The sequence below is a fragment of the Tamandua tetradactyla genome, chromosome 12 (assembly GCF_023851605.1).
Source record: "Tamandua tetradactyla isolate mTamTet1 chromosome 12, mTamTet1.pri, whole genome shotgun sequence".
Taxonomy (NCBI): domain Eukaryota; kingdom Metazoa; phylum Chordata; class Mammalia; order Pilosa; family Myrmecophagidae; genus Tamandua; species Tamandua tetradactyla.
Window position 1 is genome coordinate 35,143,757 of NC_135338.1, and position 15,949 is coordinate 35,159,705.

Genomic DNA, 15,949 nt, shown 5'->3' on the forward strand with positions numbered 1-15,949 from the left:
AGCATAAGCCTTCAATGGCCAAACTTAAATTTTCTTCTCTAAGGATGAGCAAATATGGAAAAATCTTGGTGCCTGGAAATAGATGGTGTAGGTTAAAAGAAGGCTCCATGGAGAAGGTTCCGAGGAGCTTTCACTTTCTGGATTACGTTTAATCAATAAAGAAACCAATGTTTTAGAAAATGCTGAATGTATGTTTTCAACAAAATTTAAGAATAGGGTGCATCTGCATCGAGAGCTAGTAAAAGCCATTATAAAGACAGCAAGCAGTCTGAGGCTGGGAAGGATTGCCTAGAGATGAGAAATAGCTAAACGAAAAATTGGGTTGAACACAGTAATAGAGATTGGGCACTGCAGAAAAATGAATTGGTGAAGTAAAAGATGAATTTCACAAATTCTGCCAAGTTCTGAGGAAAAAGTATACAAAGGCAGAAATGAAAAATAATGAATTCCATAAAAAGAATAGAAATAATAGTCAGAAAAGCAATAGAAGAAACATGTTTCACTTAAAGCCATAACCATGGTGGGAAAAGTTGTGACCAAACATCATTTTCCGCCTAGACATTCTTAGTAGAAGTTTCGAACTTCAGAGGTGAAAAATTTTTTGTCGTTGGGGAAGGGAAAGAACCACAAATCAGGATGTCTTCAAACATATAGTCCATAATGATAAATTCTAGAGACTTTAGCATTTATATATGTCTGGTAGGCAAAGGTAATATATAGCCCAACAATGATATATTCACCAAGGTATCATCTGTATGTGAAGGTAACTGCAAAACATCTTCAGATATGCAGGCATTCAGATTCATGACCTGCAGTGTAAACTTTCTGAATAAACTTTGAAGACCATTGCTAGAACAAGGAAATATGAATATAAAGCAAGAACTTAGGAATGAGGAAATTGTGGTTTGAAAGGCTTAAAGCAAACACTGAATTCAGTTTAGTAAGATAAGTCATGTTTAAAATATGGCCAAAAAATTAATGACTAAAATTTTTTTTCTTGAAATTAATGATTTATAAAGGAAATAAAAAGATGGAATTGAGAACCCTAGATTGAATTAACAATGACTAGAAAATGAATGGGCAAAAGTGAATTCATTTTCTGTAAAATAGAATAATTATTCTTTCATTATTGATATTGAAAGTTGACTATAGATTTTAAATGTTTTCAAAAAATGTTTAGTTTGTCATAGACTCAAAAGGAAAATTTCCTCCTTCAATGTCATGGTAAGAGATATTAGCCAGTATAAAGAGCTTATACAAAAAGAGTAAAGGCATAATAAAAAGCATCTAGGAATCATTAAAACAAAATAAAACAAAATGACAGAAACAAGACTAATTTATGATAGTAAATATGAATAGGCAGAATTTTCCATCTAAAGACAAACATGTATAAAGTGATAAAGTCACAGAGTCAATGATAGGTTTTTGACAAGAAATGCATTTATGTAGAAGTTTTAAAAATAAGAGTTGAGTTGACATGTATAAAACAAACAAGAGTTGGAGTGACATTCCATGATGAAGACTTACAAGTCACAAGCATCAGTGCACTGAATAACCTAGCAAAAAACTATTAGAAATGCAAGAAATGATGGAAATTTAATTGTAGTGTAGGATTTTAACACACCACTGTTAAAATTAGCCCTAACATAAGGATATAAAGGGTTTTGAATGATATAATTAATAAGATTAAAATAACAAATATACAACTTTGTGCCCTACAAAATGCCCATAGAACATTTTTTTAAAAACTAGAGAGAGCATTTAAATTAAATCTTAAAAATAAAAATTATACAGGCCTCACTCTTCAACCACTTTACAGTAAAATGAGATATTAAAATGAGAGTCTGAACAAATACCCGATAATGTGGAGAATTTAAAGCATTCTTTTAAGTGTAGTATCTTGGATCAAAGTCATTTTGCAGGCTGTATTGAAAATAAGAATTATATATATTAAAACTTATATTCGAAATGTGGTAAAAATGTACTCAAAAGTAAATTCATAATCTATTTTTAAACTAAGATACAAGTGGAAAATGGGCTTCAACTGATTTTCTGACCTCAGCTAATTGCCCAGAGTGATTTGAAAAGAATTTTAATGACTTCTCCAAGCTCAACAAGAAAGAGGGCTTTGATAGATTAGTGATAACTGCCACCGATTGGAAAGATGATGAGCCAGGTAAATATTCATGCTACATGAACTAAGCTTTCATCTTCTGAAATAAGAAAACAATAAAACAAAGCTAAAACAAGTAAAAAGAAATCAAGAAAAGAAGCAAAATAGGAAGCAAGTAATTAAATTTTTAAGTCCGAAACCTTATTTAAGTGGGAAATGGGACAGGAATGGGAAAGCAGACATATTCGTCATACCTCTGTTAAAAATAAGAAAATAAAAAATAAGACTTTTATGAAGTAGTTATAGTAGAGACAGAAAAATGATGAGAACACTGTGCATAATTGTATGCTACTACATTTTTAAAACTGTATGGAAAAGGTATTTTGAAAAAATATTAAGTATCAAAATTATTTTTCTTGAAGTAAAAGAAAACCTAGGTAGACCAAGGAAAGTTTAAAATTATCCAAATTGGTTCTTCTTAAAGAAATAGTTTATATGAATAGGCCTAGGAAGCTATTTAAAAATAACATTTCTAAAAGAATTCTTTGCAACTTTTCTCTGAAATCTTCAGAGGCTTCCAGGTGCCTGCAAGATAAAATTGAGTGTCCTTGCTCTGACATTAACGCCTTCTCCAGTATGTCCTCTGTCCTATCTCCAGCCTTCTCTGGTACGAGACCACCTTGCACACACCAGCTGCCCCACATAGCTCTTTCTGTACTTTGTTCCTAACCTGAGTCTTGTCTTTGCACATGCCATTCCCTCGGCACAGAATGCCCTTAGCTCTCTTTTATCTAAGGCCTTTTTCAAGGTCAGGTTTTAGTTCATCTCCTTGGTGCATCTTTCCAAACTACCACATCCTCAACTCCTCAGCTGGCTCTGACCATCCTTTTTGTCCTTGTCCTATTTTTCCTTTTTTATGTATGCACTGATCTTATAAGGCTCTTAAGGGCTGATATCTTGTCTTCCCATTTTTAATCACATATTTCTTGAATGTCCATATTGAATGTGTTTTACAATGTTCTGGAGATTGGTGAGACTACTAAGACAAGATCCTTGCTTTCATGGAGTTTATTTTTGGGAGACTGGTGATGAGTTCAGTCCCCAGGCCTTGGTATAGCTTATATTCATGGCAAGCCCCCAATCAGTGATGGGGATGAGATATAGAGAAGGAGGTAATGGCAAAGATGGAGATAGTGGTGAAGGAGGAGGTTGAAAAGGTGATGGTTGAGGTGGTAGTGGTGATAACATAGAATTTTGGTATAGGCATTAAGGATCACTAAATAACAATTATCTCATCATTAAGTGTTTGTACCTTACAGAATAGTATATGGGAGGCAGTAGAGCAAAATTGTTAGCAGTCCCGTACTTGAAATTAGATTTGAATTCTGACTCTTCACTTGATTGAGTGTGTAATCTAGGGATACCTCTAAGCCTCTGTTTCATTATCTGTAGAATACGACCTACTGTGTGGGGTTGTTCTTAGGTGTTAAGAGGTAATGTGGTTTCCTGACCTGTATTAAGTGCCCAAAGCATTTTGGTATAGTTGTAATTGCTGTTGCTGCTGCTCCTTTTTAAAAGAAATTGCGTTTTTAATATTACTAAGTTGATATGTGTGATTTGGCTCTAGCTAGAAAGACTATGGAAATTTAGGCACATCCTGATTTTCTCAACACTAATAATTCTAACAACTCTTAAAAGCAAAGGCTTTGTTTCAAATAAAACAAGAGATTAGATTTGGACCCGCTCACTTGCAGTCAAGTTGGCTCCATAAATGCACACTATAACATCCCCCTCTGCTTCAAACACATAACAGTAATAGATAAAATGTTTAAAGAAGGAAAACAAAACGACATAGCCAGGCTTCAAAATAAGGAAAACATCTCATTGGCCCCAAAATGTACAGAAATAAATGCAAAATCAGTGAATGAGGCCACAGCCACAAGCTTTCTTTTTATTTTCTTTTTTTGGTTTTTTAATTTTTATTTTTTAGAGAAGTTGTAGATTTATAGAACAAGCATGTATAAAATACAGGGTTTGCTGCATATACCACCCTATCATAACACCTTGCATTGAGATACATTTATTACAATTGAGGAAAGTGCATTTTTATCATTGTACTATTAACTGTTGTCCATGGTTTAATTTAGGAGTCACTTTTTGTGTCATGCAATTACATGGATTTTTTTTCTTCTTCTAGTACCATATAAAAAACCTTTTATACCACATTCAAATATATAACTCAATGCTGTTGATTACATTCACAATGTTGTGCTACTATCAGCACACCATCCGCTACCATTAATTTGGACAGGTGTTCTGTCTCATGCCTTCCAACTAGCCACTATTCATCAGCGAACAACGAATTAGCAGAGTGTGTCTATGTTGTTGACACTTTGCAATTTTACCGCCAGAGTTTTTAAGGAGGGTGGTTCAGAGGTAGGCTCCTTAGCTCATAAAAGGTATCAGTTGAGCGGCATAAATCCTACATGGCCCTCCTCTTTGACTTTCCAGGATTAATCGTCTCTGAATTCAGAGCTGAAAGGGACTTGAGAAAGTATTTCATCTAATACCTTCGCTTACGAAGAAAGGGAAGGGTGGCATAAATAATCCAATTAATTCGTCCCAGACATGGGCCTAGAACCTAAGCTTCCTCTGAGCTCAGTGAGCTTTCAGATTCCCAGTCTTACCCGATGATCAGAATCAACCAAAGAAATTTTGAAATTATAACTTCTCGAGTAATTCTCAGCCTTACTGAATTGGAATCTCTTGGGTAAGATGAAAGAATCCAGATTTTCAAGACATTCTACAATTAACTGAGGATACAAATGTTTGAGAAGTATGCATGACTCCACCCTGACTTCCATGTCAATTATTTAAGAGGTAACAAAGCTTTTCATTGGACTTAGGCCCCCTAATAGTTGCTTAAAAAGAACATTTGAGGGTGATACAATGGTGGCTTAGTGGCAGAATTCTCACCTGCCATGCCAGAGACCCAGGTTCAATTCCCGGAGCCTGCCCATGTCAAAAAAAGAAAAAAAAAGAATAGTTGGAAAACTGAAAATCAGATCATACTTTGCATTTTATGCCAAAATACTATACTACTAATAATAGTAATAGTAGTCACAGTAATCCATTGTATGAAAACCAAGAAATACTTCCCCTTTTGCCAGGTTCAGAGAAGTATCTGGAGAAGATGCAGGGATTTTTTTCTCTAGAAAAGCATAATTACAAGACAGTATGTGCTTAGGATTTTAGATTTCCTTTGAACCCCAGCCCCCTAAAGAATTCATAATAGCTGTCATCTGGGGCCTGGTCAAAATTGCTGGGCTAAGAGGATATGGACCTATGAAAAAATAATAATTATTATATCAAGTACAAACTAGGTTCCAGGCATTTTGTTTTCCATGCACTATCTCATCATCCCGTCATATCGATAAGCAAACTGAGGCTTAGAGAGATTAAAATATTGCTCAATTCAACATTGTTAGGTGTTGAAAATGGATGGTATAAAGGAAGAAGTGCAATCAATGCAAGCTAGGGTCTGTAGTCAACAGTAACACTGTAATATGCTTCCACCAAATGTAACAAAGGCATTATGCCAGAACTGAACGTCAGCAGGTGGGGGGCATGGGGAAGGGGTATGGATTCTTTTTTTTTTAATTTTTATTAATAATACCAATAAACATACAATATGAACATTCTTTTTTTATCACATAGTTGTATATTCATCATCATGATCATTTCTTAGAACATTTGCATCAATTCAGAAAAAGAAATCAAAAGAAAACAATTCATACATATCATACCCCTTCCCCTCCCTTTCATTGCACTAGCATTTCAATCTACTAAATTTATTTTAACATTTGTTCCCCCATTATTTATTTTTAATCCATATGTTTTACTCATCTGTCCATAAGGTAGATAAAAGAAGCATCAGACACAAGGTTTTCACAATCACACAGTCACATTGCGAAAGCTTTATCATTATACAATCATCTTCAAGAAACATGGCTACTGGAACACAGCTCTATATTTTCAGGCACTTCCCTCCAGCCTCTCTGTTATGCCTTAACTAAAAAGGTGATATCTATTTAATGCATAAGAATAACCTCCAGGATAACCTCTCGACTCTGGAATCTCTCAGCCATTGACACTTTATTTTGTCTCATTTCTCTCTTCCCCCTTTCAGTTGAGAAAGTTTTCTCAATCCTTTGGTGCTGAGTCCCAGCTCAATCTAGGATTTCTGTCCCCACGTTGAGAAGTATGGATTCTTTATGGAAGAAAAGGAAATGTCTTCATACAGATTAAGGTGGCCAAGGCATGTCTGTTTACTTAGGTTGTATTGTTTGATGTCCAAATAAAACTGTTTACAAATGAACAGTGAGAAATGCACGCTAGAGAGATGCGGAAAAAGCACTGTACCTGTTCACTATTGGTAGGGAAATCGAGAGGTGTTAGCCCCTTGAAGGGCTGTGTGGTGGTTCCAGAGGAGGCTAGGTTAGGGTTTACCATGTGATCTTGAAACCCCTTTGCTCAGTATATACCTGGAGGAACTGAATGTGAAACATGAATAGACCTTTGCACACTGGTGTTTATGGTGGCAGTGTTCCCAATTCACAATGATGGAGGTGGCCTAAGTGTACAACGACTGAGGAATGGAAGGAGGAACTGTGGTGTATACATACGATGAACTAGGCCACAAGAAAAAGTTGTGAGGCATGCAACTGGGTGAATAAACCTTAAGGACTGTATGTTGAATGAAATGGCAGAAATAAAAAGACAAATATTACCATGCTTCAATCATATGGAGTAACTATAATATAAAAATTCAGTGAACTGAAGTTGAGGTTATCAAGTTGGGGCCTATTGTAAAGGGTCCTAGATTGTAAACTGTTACAGCTGTCACTTGCTTTCTGGAATTGTAACTGTTGTTTCTAAATACTGAGATACTGAGCTGTTTGTATATCATCTGGTTGTTCCCAGAAACTTCAAGTTTATGTGACACCTGAGACTCAGAGTTAGAGCTCTGAAGCTATGAGAAGTCAGTACTACCCCATCCTGGAACTATTTAAAATGTTGAAAAAAGGATCAGACTTTGACTAGAGATATAAATGAAGCTGATCTGGATAGGACTGGGGTAGATCAGAATACAAGGTAAAGGATAATATCATCCATATTCCAAAACTTCAATTTCTGTGTGAGACCAAAGGGAGAGATGTTTATTTGCTGCAAAATTTTTATTTTGGGTAGTGCATTTCCTAATTTAACTTGTAAGGTCAGTTTAGTTGAACACCACAAATACAGGGACTCTTGAATAAGGCATGAGATCTTACTGGTCTGTCCAGATTAGTGTGATGCCCTGATAAATCCCAGAGTAATCTAGGCAGTGAATAAAGAAGTATTTGCAAAGTCCCATTGGGGAACTACCCCTATGAACCTTATTCCCACAAAGGATAGGCTAAACCCACCTATAAGTATGCTTCAGAGTCACCCCTAGAGGATGACTTGTTACTCAGATATGGCTTTCTCTCTAAGCCAACTCAGCAGGTGAACTTGTTGCCCTCCCCACCTTGTGGAACATGACTCCCAGGGGTATAAATCTCCCTGGCAACATGGGTCAGAACTCCCAGGATGAGCCATGGCCTGGCTTCATAGGATTGAGAAAACTTCTTGATCAAAAGGGGAAAGAAAGAAATGTGATAAAGTTTCAGTGGCTGAGAGACTTCAAACAGCATTGAGAGATTATCTTGGAGGTTATTCTTATATATTATATAGATATCCCTTTTTAGTTTATAGTGTATAGGAGTGGCTAGAGGGAAGTACCTGAAACTGTTTAGCTGTGTTCTAGTAGCCTTGGCTTTTTTTTTTTTTTTTTTTGTATGCTGTATGGTAGGATCACATTTCATTCTTTTTCCATGTGAGTATCCTGTTATTGCAGCACCATTTGTTGAATATTTTGTGTGTTTGTTTGGGAAGTGCATGGGCCAGGAATTGAACCGGGGTCTCCCACATGACAGGTCAGAATTCTACCAATGAACTACCCTCACACCCCTAGTCTTGACTTTTGAAGATGGTTGTATAATGACATAACTTTCACAGTGCAACTGTGGGCTTGTGAAAACTCTTTTCCTCCTTTTATCCAGATTATGGACAGATGAGTAAAAAATACAGGCTGTAAAGTCTTCCCTCTGCAACTGGAAACTTCTTCTATTTACTCTTGGTGATAATAAATCTGGTGAAAACTCCTCAATGGGTCATAGAGCATTCAACTGAGCAGATATTAATTGAGCATCAATTATGTGAGCAGCCCTGTGCTCATTACAGGATAAGTATGCTGTGACTGTCCTCAAGAAATGTTTAGTTTGGTTGGGAGATAAGATTAATAAACATAGGATAAAACGGCAGGCATACACAAGACTGTATACAACATGGTGCTGGAATGAGTGGCCCTGCTATAGAAATATTTACTTTTTAAACTAGTTTTACCCCACCTCATTCTATAAAGGATGCAAAGCAATTCTAGGAATGAAATGGAGAAAAGATCAATGTGGCACTTTTTTTTTTTTTTTTTGCTGTTGAATATAAAGCATCTTATTTTTCCATTAAGATATTAGTCTCTTAAGAGGAAATACTATTTCAAATACTAGTAGAACCTATAGTCTTTAGAAGTGACCTGGCAACAGATGGGATGTATATGTATAGTGGTTAAAGGGATGAATTGCAATTCAAATAGCCTGGATATGAATCCCAGCCCTACTGCTAACTAGTTGTACCACCTTGCACCATGTTTTTGTTTGTTTGTTTGTTTTACTATTTTTATTAACAGATCTTTATACACATACAGTCCATACATGGTACAATTAGTGGCTCACAATATCATCACTTAGTTGTGTGTTCATCACCATGATTATTTTTAGAAACTTTGCTTTACTCCAGAAAAAGAAATAAAAAGATGAAAGAAAAAAACTCATACATCCCATACCCCTTACCCGTCCCCCTCATTGACCATGGTATTTCAATCTAATCAATTTATTTTATCCCTTATCCTCCCTATTATTTTTTTCTGTAGTTTTTTACTCATCTGACTATAAACCACAAGCTTTCTGAACTTTACTTTGGAAGTAGTTGGTGGCAGCCTGGAGTTCGGCTCCTTTGGCATATTAGGACCTGAAAGTGCCCTACTCAGGCCTGAAGCTACACTTTTATATGAGACTATGGGTCTACTGAGTCAGGAAGACAATTTAAAAACCACTTGTGACTGTCCTGATGTCTCAGAACTAACCTAGATTATTAATAGCACTGAGGTAAGGGCCCCACAATGCCACAATAAGGCCTGGTTCTCAACTAGGGTTAAGGGGCCTGGGTGGAGTCAACCAGATAAATCTTCAATCAGGGAAGGGTAAGCACATAGAAAGACAAGGGAGGGAAGTGATTCCTATTTGAAATGAGCCTGCAAACCCAAATCCCAAAGCATATGAATAAGTCTAATACTAAGAAAGATTGTCAACAAAATCAACAATTGGAACATAAATTCCTTGCAGATGAAATTTATGTTTTTGGTCAGACATGTTGGATCATGTCTCTTGTGAAGCATGATATATGACCCTGAAAGAAGTGTCAGGAGACCTGAGGGATAGTTGAGCAGACAATACTTGAAAAGGTTGTTAGCTGAGGATTCTCCAGTATTGAAGAAAGGTACGAGTCATCAGCTAAAAAAACTCTCCCTATACCAAGATAAATGTACCTCTAGACATATCATAGTGAAACTACAGAACATTAAGCATAAAAAGAAAATATTAAATATTACCTGGGAGAGTCACTGTTCCCACAGCATTCTATTCCTTGGCAGCAATAGGTACCAGAGGACAAAAGCTAATCACTTCAAAGTGTTGAGGCAAAGTAACTTTCAGCCTAGAATTTTATATGCAACAAAACTGTCATTCAAGAGTAAGGCAAAACGAAAATCATTTGAGATATTCAAAGTCTAAGAGTATAACCCCCACAGACCTTCACTAAAAGGAATAGCAAAGACAGTATAAAAGAATAGAATGAACCCCCAAGTTTTGGCTAACAAGAAACAATGATGTGAAAACAGTTTATAAAATGTCAAAGAATAGAAGTGACTATGAAAGTAATCATTTGGTCTTCTTTGAAAAGGTCACATACATTTGAGGAACAAAGAAAAGACAAGATGCAGAGGGCCGAGAATATTCATAGTACATTAGTTAAAGTATAACAGGGTCTGTGCAAAGTGCGAGGGCAGGATGGAAGGACTTTACAACCAGAAAAAAAATACCTAAATTGATATATCGTCTAATAGCTTTCAGAACAACAGAGGGGGGCAAAGGGAAACGTAGAAAATTTTATGAATCCAGTGGAAGGCAGGAAAAGAAAAGAATGGCAACTGGAAAACAAAAAATAAGGTTGTAGAAATAAGTCCAAATATATGAATAATCACAATAAATATTAAACTCTTCTATTATGACAGATTGCCAAATTGTATTTTAAAAGTTCAGTTATATAGGCTGCTTAACAGAAACATGTAAAGTCTCAGAGAAAAGTTGAATAAAGGATTGGAAAAAGATAAAGCATGTAACATTAATCTGAAGGAAGACTTGTATAACAATATTAATATCATATAAAAATAGAATTAAGGAAAAAGCATTAATAGGAATAAAGAAAAGTACTTTTATGCACATAATGGCAAAATTTCAAAATATATAAATCAAAACCTGACAAAATTATAAGGAGAAATTGGCAAATCTGTCATAGTAGCTGACTTATTAAATATTCTATTAGTGACTGATAGATAAACGGAAATCACTGAGGATTTCGAATATTTGAAATTCAGAACTAATGAATTGCTTTTGTTAAGTGGCTTTTAAACTTTTTCTGGACCACCACCACTCACAGTAAAAAATACGTTTTACATGCAACCCATTAAAAATATTTCTACATATGTATGTATGTATATGAAATAAAAGTTTCCAAAAATACTACTTTCTATTCTTTTTCTAAAGCCAATTATGATCCCCTAAATTGATTTTACAACTCACAATTTGAAAAAGATCAATAGCTATGCATAGAATCCTGCACCGAACAAGAAATATACATTCTTTTGAAGTATACATGTAGCATACACGAAAGTTCAGCACATACTATGTCACAAACGAAGATTCCACAAATTTCAAAAATCGTACCAAGTAGCTCAAATTCTGTCACCATAGTGCACTTAAATTAGAAATACATAGTGGTAAATTTTAGGTCGTATATGTTGCCAGCATATAAAAAACAAAAACAGAACTGTTCAACACAGAGAGTGAACCTTAATGTATAAACTATGGACTATAGTTAATAATATAATTATATTGATATTGTTTCATCATTTGTAACAAAGGTTCCATATTAAAACAAAATTTTCTTAATAGCGAAACTGTGGAGGTGAGAGACAGGGTATATGGGAACTCCATGATTTTTCTATAAATGTAAAACTGCTCTAATATAAAAAAAAATGAAGTAAAAAGAGAGAATATAGAAATAACATGTAAAACTAAAACAAACAAACAACATTGAAAGAAATAGATAATAAAAAGATAGTTTTAAAAAGCCTACGTGCTTGGAAATATTTTTAAAAGTGTTCCCAACATATAGAACTGAGTGACTATGAAAGTACTCCATATCAGAATTGGCGGGACAACCAAAATTGTACTCAAAAATAAACTAACATAAAAGCAAGAAGGATTGAAAGTGAGTAAATCATTTAACTTGAAAAGGCAGAAAGGAGCAACAAAGTAATCTAATGAAAAGAAAAGAAAAGAAAAATACAGAAATCACCTAGAGCAGCCTGGCATGTAAGAGGAGTGCCTCCTACAGTGTCTGGCACATGGTAAGTGTTCATTAAATACTTATTGAATAAAGGAATGAAGTTGAAAACCAACAATAGAGAAGCTCACCTCTGGAAAGGATAAAAAATTAAAAACAAGAAGGAAGGTAACCACAAATGCAGTAAAATGAATAATGTGTGGTATATTTATAAAATGTAGTCCTATACCCCACTACTTATAAAAGTAGACTTCAGTAAATGTTGCTAGAATTGGTTTGGGGGACTAGATCCTAGTTAATAATGTTCTAATTGTTGTTTACTAAGGATTAGCATATTAGCTGCTGTTTGTGAAATGCATATGTCATCCATTGATTAGATGGCTTAGCTAGACAAAAGGAGGAGGCCCACCTGTACCTGTGTGCATGTAGGTATCTCATGAAGTAAATTGTAAGATATTTTATCAAGTAAATGTTTGCTAAGGAAAGTCAGAGTACATACCCTTTCTTTGGACTTCATTTCTTTAACCTAATTTGCACTCCTGGGATTTCGTCTCTCTTTTGGAAATTGAGAGAGGTCAACGGTTGCCAGTATTTTATACAAATAATCAGATTTGAAGGTGTTTGTTGTCAGGACCTTCTCAAGTGCAACCCTGTCTGTTTTGCCACAGTCCTGGTGAGGACAGCATTTCTAGCTCTGCTCTTTGTTTGAAAGATCTTGAGCATTTTCCTTTTGTGGGTCCTTCCTTCTACTGAAAGATCATCTCTTATGTGGTGGCATGAATCCAAGATAAACTTTTACTAAACCATTGAAATGGAAAACTAGTACCTCTGGGTTAGAGATGTGGAAAGTCTTGAAAAGAACCTGAAGAGAAACAGTATAGCAACAAACCACAGTCAACCTTGTGAAGTAATGTACAAAACAGACCTTAAAGGAAAGATTGCTTTCAGAAAAGTTTCCATTGATCAAAATAATGGGCAAAAGAAAGAACAGAGGAAACCACGAGTAAAGGAAACAAAAATCCATGAAGAAGCACAACAGATGCCTCACCTGCAAAATGGATAATTGGGATTTTGCTCATTATAACCCTTCTAAATTGGTGATGCTGTGTAATACAGGCTGACTGTATGATGTAGGCTTGATGCCAGTGGAATTCCTAACTAACTGTTTGATTGGCTTGTATACCTTAATTAAAGATTTGCATTAGAAGAGAGCTTTCGGAATGATAAACCTAGGAATCCTTCTAATTCTTTGTTGCTACTATACACAGCCTCATTTCTTCAGTTTTTAAGTGGCTATATTAATCCAGTTGCCTGCCCTGAAGCAGTTTTTGGTAATTACTGGCAGTTCATTTTCCTAGAAAGGGCTGAACTAAGTCCATTTCCATAGCTGAGATTCTACTAAATCTGTAATTCTCCACCTTTGACTACATTTACCATTTTTCTATCTCCTAGACTCTTGCCCCATTTCCAGGAAGAGCAATTAAAGCATAGAACTAGCTATTGACATCTAGCCTTTGGTTAGATGTGAATAGCCAGTCCTTGGGTTTGAGTTCTAACTTTTGTGTAACAAACAGTTAATGGCATCTTTCCAGTATTTCTCACTGTAAGCCTTTTTTAAATATATTTTTTATTAGAGAAGTTGTAGGTTTACATAAGAATCATACAAAAAATAAAGTTTCCTTTTATCCTCCTCCCCCACTATTAGTAACTTGCATTAATGTGGTACCTTTGTTACAGTTGATGACTATAAAACTCTCGATAGATTTATAACTTCAGAATTTCCTAAGCTCATCTTTAGCCACCTTTTCATATTCCATATGTACTATGACCAGAAAACAACAGGCAGTAGAGCTGCATCAAACACATATTTAACTTTGCAAATTCAACTATTTGAAGAGACAGAGACAAATTACAATTTAAATCAAGTATATGATTCCATCTGATGTTCCATTCAGGATGAGAAGGGGCCACAAAATTTCCTCACAGTAACAGTCAAGCCACTGTGTGCTTGATTTAACAACTGGACACCATAACCTGGCCAAGTTGACCCATGAACTTAACCATTACAATCCATCCCTTGTCAACTTGGGAGCCATACTACATCTCTTTCAACCTCACTTAATCTCTAAATTAAAAACAATAATAGTCATACTTTTGCCTAACAATTCAACTGTCTTGTGCACAACCAGAAATACACTAACTCTTTCCTCAGAGGATAATACTTGGATAATACTTCTAACCTTGTTACCCTATAAGTTAAATAAGCTGACATGAAGCTAATACAACTTATGTCATATAATAATGGGATAAGATAGGAAAGGAAACAGATATTTGCTTTATAAACATAACAAAACAAAGAGGAAATATTCATAACCATTACGATCCTCATTTCTCTGTGACTAGTCAAGTGGTTGTAGCTCATATTTATGATTACCTCCATCTACTACCCACTTTCATATTCCTTTTACCCTCAACAACCACCTCAGCTGGCTGTGGTTCTATGCCTAGTGGGGCAAGCCATACCTTCATTCCTGAAGTTTCTGGACCTTTGGTAGTTCTGCCTGGATTGGGTTGCAGTTTTTCATTGACTTTAATCTCAAGGCTTGGTAGTATTAAAAGAAGCCCCATGGGATCTCCTGTATTCCAGGCAAACTCTTCTTTACCACCTTGTGTAATTATAGTCCTATTTCCCCTTGATAGTCAAGATCAATCACCCCAACCAGTACAGTATTTCCTTTCTTTGCTTGTTGATTCAGAGGCATAAGGAGCAGCAGTGGAATCATTGTTGTGTCTCCTGGTGGCAATATTCCTCCTTTTAAAACTAAGACCTGTAGACCAGCAGAGTTTAAGGTTGCAGGGACAGGGAGCAAAAATTTTTCTAGTGGATCACTAGGGGTAATAGTGAGTGGTGCCACTCCCATTACACCCTTTGATTCCTGGAGCCATGAATCCTGGCTATGGGAGAAACAGTACCACAAAGTAGATGCTGATTGAAAGTACACAGAGTGTCCTGCAGAACATTGCCCCAACCCTGCAAAATATTGCCATGTATCTGGTGCCCTACAGTAACTAAGTCTTCAAAAGGCTATTGCACCATTTTGTCAATCCAGCTGCTGCAAGAAAATGGAGAACATTGTAAGACCAGTGAACTCCAGGAGCATGTGCCCATTCCTGCACTTCATTTGCTGTAAAGTGGATTTCTTGATCAAAAGCAATGCTGTGTGAAATACCATGATGAGTGGTTAAGGCACTCTGTAAGTCCACAGATGATAGTTTTGGCAGAAGCATTGCATGCAGGGAAAGCAAGCCATATCTGGAATATGTGTGTATTCCAGTTATGACAAAATGCTGCCCGTTCCATGATGAAAGTGGGTCAATGTGATCAACCTGCCACCAGGTAGCAGGCTGATCACTTCAGGGAATCATGCCATATTGGGGACTGAATGTTGGTCCCTGCTGCTGACAGATTGGTCACTCAGTAGTGGCTGTAGCTAGGTCAGCCTTGAGTGAAAGTCTGTGTTGCTGAGCCCAAACCCCCCTCCCTACCACCATGTTTGTTCATGAGCCTATTGGACAGGAGTGGCTGGGGAAAGAAGTCAACTGGTATCCACAGAATGGGTCATCCTATCCACTTGATTATTAAAATCTTCCTCTGGTGAACATTCATGTGGAACACAAATATCTTCATGTTGTTTTTTTCCCCACTCAGAAAGGTCTACCCACATACTTTTTCTCTAGACCTCTTTGTCTCCAATTTTCCAATCCTGGTCCTTTCAAGTCCTTGACCATCTAGACAAACCACTGACAACAGCCCATGAATCAGTATACAAACACAGGTCCAGCTTTTTTTCCTTCCAAGCAAAATGAACAACCTGGAATACAGTTCTACGTTCCTTCCACTGGGAATATTTCCCTTCACCACTGTCTGGTCCTTCAGGATTGTCTCAGAAAGGAACTGCAGTGCTGCAGCTGTCTACTTTCAGATGGTACCTCTATATCATGCAGAACCATCTG

The 15,949-nt window shown here is 36.2% G+C and overlaps 1 protein-coding gene across 18 annotated transcripts in view; it reads left to right on the forward strand.

Moving 5' to 3' along the window:
* The window catches only part of TTLL5 (tubulin tyrosine ligase like 5), a 445,087-nt gene that overhangs the window by 371,090 nt on the left and 58,048 nt on the right, over window positions 1-15,949 (forward strand). The gene's annotated exons all lie outside the window — the stretch shown is intronic.